This window comes from Eurytemora carolleeae, unplaced genomic scaffold (genome assembly GCF_000591075.1).
Source record: "Eurytemora carolleeae unplaced genomic scaffold, Eaff_2.0 scaffold27, whole genome shotgun sequence".
NCBI classification, from domain to species: domain Eukaryota; kingdom Metazoa; phylum Arthropoda; class Copepoda; order Calanoida; family Temoridae; genus Eurytemora; species Eurytemora carolleeae.
The window spans coordinates 590,153-596,152 of NW_019396259.1; positions in this window are offsets into that span (position 1 = coordinate 590,153).

Genomic DNA, 6,000 nt, shown 5'->3' on the forward strand with positions numbered 1-6,000 from the left:
AGAAATTTTAAAAAATGAAGAATATGAAGAAACTTAATAAAATAATATTTCACAACAAAAATATTGATATCCACAAAACTGCCTAACCCCATTCTTGAAACCCGGGTTTCAAAACTGGTTTTCATAACGATACCCTGTCTTAAGTTTTGGGCTCTGAGCCTGAAATTTAAAAGAGTATCGTTGAACGAAACTTCCGAGTTTCCTTTTTGGGGTCTTATTATTTGTGTAGATTTTGATTTAAGAGATTTGATAAAAATGGTAAGATATAAAGGATTAAATAAAATAATATTTCAAAACAAAAATATCGATATCTACAAAACTGGGTAAACCCATTTGTGAAACCCGGGTTCCAAAACTGGTTTTCATAACGATACCCTGTCTTAAGTTTTGGGCTCTGGGGTTTCCGTGCACTTTGCTGTGACGTTTTTGGACTGCTGAAGAACTAGTTTTTGCGTAACAATAATAATAAAGATTGTAAACGATAACACAAATGATAATAAACAGACATCTGACATCTCTGGCGCGTTAGATGAAGATTCACCGTATGCTAACTCATATGTTTGTTTACATTAGATCGGCTGCGTTTGTTATTGTTGTTACGCAAAAACTAGTTCTTCAGCAGTCCAAAAACGTCACAGCAAAGTGTACGGAAACCCTATCGCCCCCTCCTTCTATTCGAAATTCTCCTTGAGTTGATCGATGTTATGATTGTACACCCTCAACTAGGCTTTCGGAGTGTACATCTGCAGTATTCACTAACCAAAGATGTAGTTTGTAGGCAAGAAGTATGAAATAGAAGGGAGATACAACTGACGCGGCCCGCCCTACCATATGATTGTACATGCTTTGCAGACGGTACTCCATTTATATAAGAAATATTTGTCTGATGTTAAATTACCGCGTATATTATTACCTATTCTGAATATTGCTTTTACAAATGGTGTACCGTCTACAATACAAAGCATGCATAATCATATGGTAGGGCGGGCCGAGTCATTTGTATCTCCCTTTTATTCTATTTCATACTCCTTGTTGGTAGGATTTCGTTTGCATGATAAATATAGAACGAATAATAGAATATATTAGACGCAAGTCTAGGAAACTTCAATGCATCCAAGAATTCCCAAACTTCTAACGTTTGCACCAAATGTGACAAACAAATGTTCAAAATTGAGGCTCTATCATGATAGCATTACCTACAGTTTTTTTAGTCACCCTGTATACTCTACAATCACTGTAACCTTTACTCGAAAAAAGTTGCACTTAGGAAATTATCTGTTTAAAGTTTTAATATAGCATTGTACTTGTTTTACAGTTATTGAATGAAACGTGAAAAAAAATGATTAATTTAATTTGTCAAAATTCTTCATTAAACGTGTTTCTTTTTTCTTTTTGCTTACTCAATCAATACAGAAAATTCACAAAAATCTTGTAAATCTATATAATAAAGATTCTCTCCCATATACAGTGTTACCCACAAAGGGCGAGACTGTAAAGACGACCTGAAACTCAAAAGATATGACGAAAGAAATCTGTTTAAGGTTACAGAGAGTCCTAAATCCAAACGGCTGGACCAAATTTGCTGATAGTTTTTAAAGAAACCCCATCGGTACCCTGGGGGTAACATAGGCTAAAAAACGAAATTTTTGTTTTTGTTTTAAAAATCTATTTTTTAATCCCTATATCTCTGAAACCAGATGTTGATAATTACAAACTATGAATTCTTAAGTACTTACAAAAGTTTCCTTATTGAACGTTTTCTTACAGAACATTTCCTTACAGAACGTTTCCTTACAGAACATCTCCTTAAAGAACGTTTTCTTACTGAACGTCTCCTCGCAAAATTTGTCTTACAACAAGTTTTCTTACAAAGATCTCCCTAAAAAACGTACCCCTTTAAGATAATGTGAGATAAGAACTGACTGTTAAATCAGTTTAAGGTTTGTTTTAAATTTTCAAGTTTAATTGGTTTAATTTAGATAAACTAATTTACTAATCCTGTGACGGTCAAACCTTCCATTCCTTGATAATGATAAAATTCGTGTAAACTGAAATACATCGATTTAAATCTATTTCGTTCATTTCAATGTTTTTCATATAGAGAAATGCTGTAAAATAGGTGGACGACATTAAAGCAATAATGAAAGAGTTTTTATGTTGTTACAAAACACATATTTTACTAGTAGCTTAAAAATGTATTATTTAATTCCAAATACAATTTAATTCCTAACAAATCATTCAGATATTCTAAACAACAGTCATCGATAATTCGTATATAGTTAATATTTACCTGAGAGTTACTTTTAAAAACATTTATTCCTGTTTCGAGGATTTTTGATAATGAAGACGACATTTTCATATTTTCCAGGAATGTTCGAAAATCCAGCGCCAGCGAAATATTATTAAAAGAGAAAAAAAATCAAAAATAGATCCGATACTTATTGCCAAAAATCATATTCAAAACTGCAGTTGAAGGGCTGCAGTTATGAGTTATCCCTGGAGCAAACAGTAGACAGACATCCAGAATAAATTTCCTACTTTGAAACACGTGTTATTTTTGGCTTGTCTGTGATATTACTAGAATTTTTTTTCATAATTTACGTAATTCTAGAGAACTCTGGTTTTTCTACGAAGAAAATCCGAAAATCCCCAAAAAAGTTTGGTGATTTTGTAGATTTCCCTACATTGATAAAGGGGCCTTTATAGTATAGGATTATAGGTTTTAATTTTCTCAAAAGTATGTTTAGCAAACTGTAAACTTTTATATAAACACTTTGAGAAAATGAGAAAATGTTTTTTTAAAAATCTAGAATAAAAATGTTTTGATATTAAATTTTCTTTTTTCACCTTTATATGAATCTATACAGTGATTAAAGTTATTAAACAAATACTGTAAATAATGAGACTACGCAACCGATAGATTTTTTATATAATTGGTGTCATATCCACCAAAGAAATTGAGTCTTTGCCACAAACGCTGATTTTCTAATCCCTTTATCTGTGCAACCTATGATGTCGTAGACCTTATTTTATATATTTCAAAATATGAACTCTGTTAGATCAAATAATCTAAGTTTGAAATATCGAAGGTTTACACCACCAGGTTGGACTCAATTCCTTTCTTTACTACAGCAGTACAGTTAAAGTGGTTTTCGCAAATACATTTTAATTCACAGTAGAGATATCAAAACAAATACTTAAAATAAACAGACCTGGTCAGCTTTTAAGAGTCACCCGGTTTTTTCACATGGGTAACCGTACCAACCAACTCAGAAGATTTCAAATATGAAAAACTTTTTTAGAAGAAATATAAAAAATTTAATGTGAAATTGATGGCAAACTGAAAATCAAACAGTATATCTTTGATATCACATTAACATGCTTAAATTATTCAAATGTTACCCAAATACCCAAGAAAAAGTTTGGTGTTGCGGCACACTCGCATACCATGAACCCAGGAAACCATGTCGGACATTCCTTTACATAAAAACCCGGCCCTCTCATTGGTCAAGACGTTTTGGGTCTCGTGCTCTGATTGGTTGAACTGATGGGTACCTGTCTACTACTAGAGAAGGTTGGGTAGTATTGCCGGGAATGGGAAAACCTGTTTTCTAAATAGCCTCGGGCATTGACATCTCTTAGTTAACCCTCTAGACAGATACGTAATGTCGACTGTACACTCAAAGTTGTTTTGAAAGTGAAGAATATGTGAAATCATTAAAAAATCATACATTTTCTTGAACGAAATCCGGGAACTTACTCTTTAAAAAATAGGTCCCTAATAAAATGTTCCAAAAATGGGTGTAGAATTTCTACCAATCTGCGATGTTCTCTTTAACGTGGTCTCGCTGGCCTCGTATTTTTGTGACGTCGTGTTCGACATAATAGCCGTCTACACATTCTATAAAAATGGTCATCTTCCTTGGTTTTGTTTAAGTCTCATATTTATCACGTTCTCTCTGCTAACATGTCAGGTTACTAAGCATTTATATGTTTTAATCTAAGATATTTGGATTTCTAAAATATTTCATTTAAACTTAGCAATCCTTTACTTCTATATTTTTAAACATTTGAGCATATATCAAAGTATAAATTCTTTATTTATGAACTTTACATAAATAAACTATTAATGTACAGAGCGTCCCATATCATATTAGATTATCAACAATTGTTAACGCCAAAATACGCACATAATACGCGAAAAATCTAGCATTTTCTGCTAACAAAATTTTCTATTAGCCTTATTAAATATTTTAAAATGATTCATTCTTCTTGAATTTTCTGATTTGTCCCCAAATCGTAATTTAGACCCATTGACGCGGTCTAATTTGATGTGGGACACCCTGTAGATACCTTGACAAACATTAATGTATATTATACCCATTATTTAGATGTACAAGGAAATCAGAGTTCTCAACATATGAATTATTAATTCTAACCTATATATGATGCAAAAATGCACGTATATTGTTTATTTTTTATATAATATCTACCCGTTAGACAAAATTATTTTCACGTAAAATCTTTATTTATGAACATAATATAAATGAAATAAAAACTTTAAGCCAATTATTTTTGACGAAATCAGATGTAAACAATGAATTATTTTATCTTTTTCGAAAACTGGATTTTTCTAACACTGTCAAATAACTTAGAAACCTGCTGATGCTATGATATTTTAAAGGAATTGAGTCTTTGCCACAAACTCTAGTTTTCTTATCCTAATATCTTAGCAACCTTATAAACCTGATAGTGTAAACCTTTGATATTTCTAACTTAAATTAGTTAATCTAACAGAATAAATAGTTTGAAAATTGAAAGGTCTACGACATTGGATTGTAAAGATATAGGGATTAGAAAACCATAGTTTGTGGCAAAGACTCAATTTCTTTATGATCAAACAGAGTTCAACATTAAACTATACTAGGTTTAAAAATCCATCAGTTCCCAAAATAAAAACATATGACTATGTAAAAATACAAGTATATCAAATGACACAAAAAATCATATTTATTAATTTAAAAGAGTAAGAAAATTAACCCGATTACTCCATAATCGAAATTTCATTTTTTAATCCCTAACTTTGTCGTAGACTTTTTTTAACAGTGAAAGCTATGAACTCTATAATATAAATATATTACATATAAATTATAATAAATATTACATAGTTCAAACTATCAAGGTGTTACACCATCAGATTTGCAAAGAATTAAGGATGAGAAAAATTTACTTTGAGGCAAATTGGCATACTCCTTATCTACATAAGAAAATGTATGTGGATATATATTTTATGTAGCAAATGCCTTACTCCAATAAGTTCTCTTAAAATGTATCGAACAGATACAACTCGTAGCTATAATACTCAGTCTGTATCAATCCAAATATGACGCTCTTGTATCCTTCAATGTCTCGTATAGATGCAACTCAATCTTGAAATCAGGGTTCCTTAATGGTACTTTAGTATCAATATCAATTATCAATCCGGATACGACTGTATTCTCATGTATCAGTCTTACAAGATACATCTCAATCCCGAACACAAGGTTCCTCAATAATCTGTATCTATCTTTCAAGTTACAACTCGAGCTGACACTTCGTTCTCATACCTGAGACAAAGGATCTTTTTCAACTTACTATATTTTCTTCATATTAAATTCATTAACGTAATTCGGATATAATGTTATGACGTAATAAATATAGGGATGTTCAGGTTTACAAATTTTGATACAAGGGGATACAGGAGGATACAGGAGGATACAGGGGGATGCAGGGGGATACTGGAGGATACAGGGGATACATGGGGGTACAAGGGGATACAGGAGGATACAGAGTGATGCAGGGGGATACAGGGGGATGCAAGGGGATACACTGGGAATACAGGGGGGATACAATGCAGTGGGATACAGGGAGATACAGGGGGGATGGATAATAGTAATATTAGGAAAAACTGATACAGGAAAACTAGGTTTATTTAATCAAAGGTCTACTTAAATTACGTGA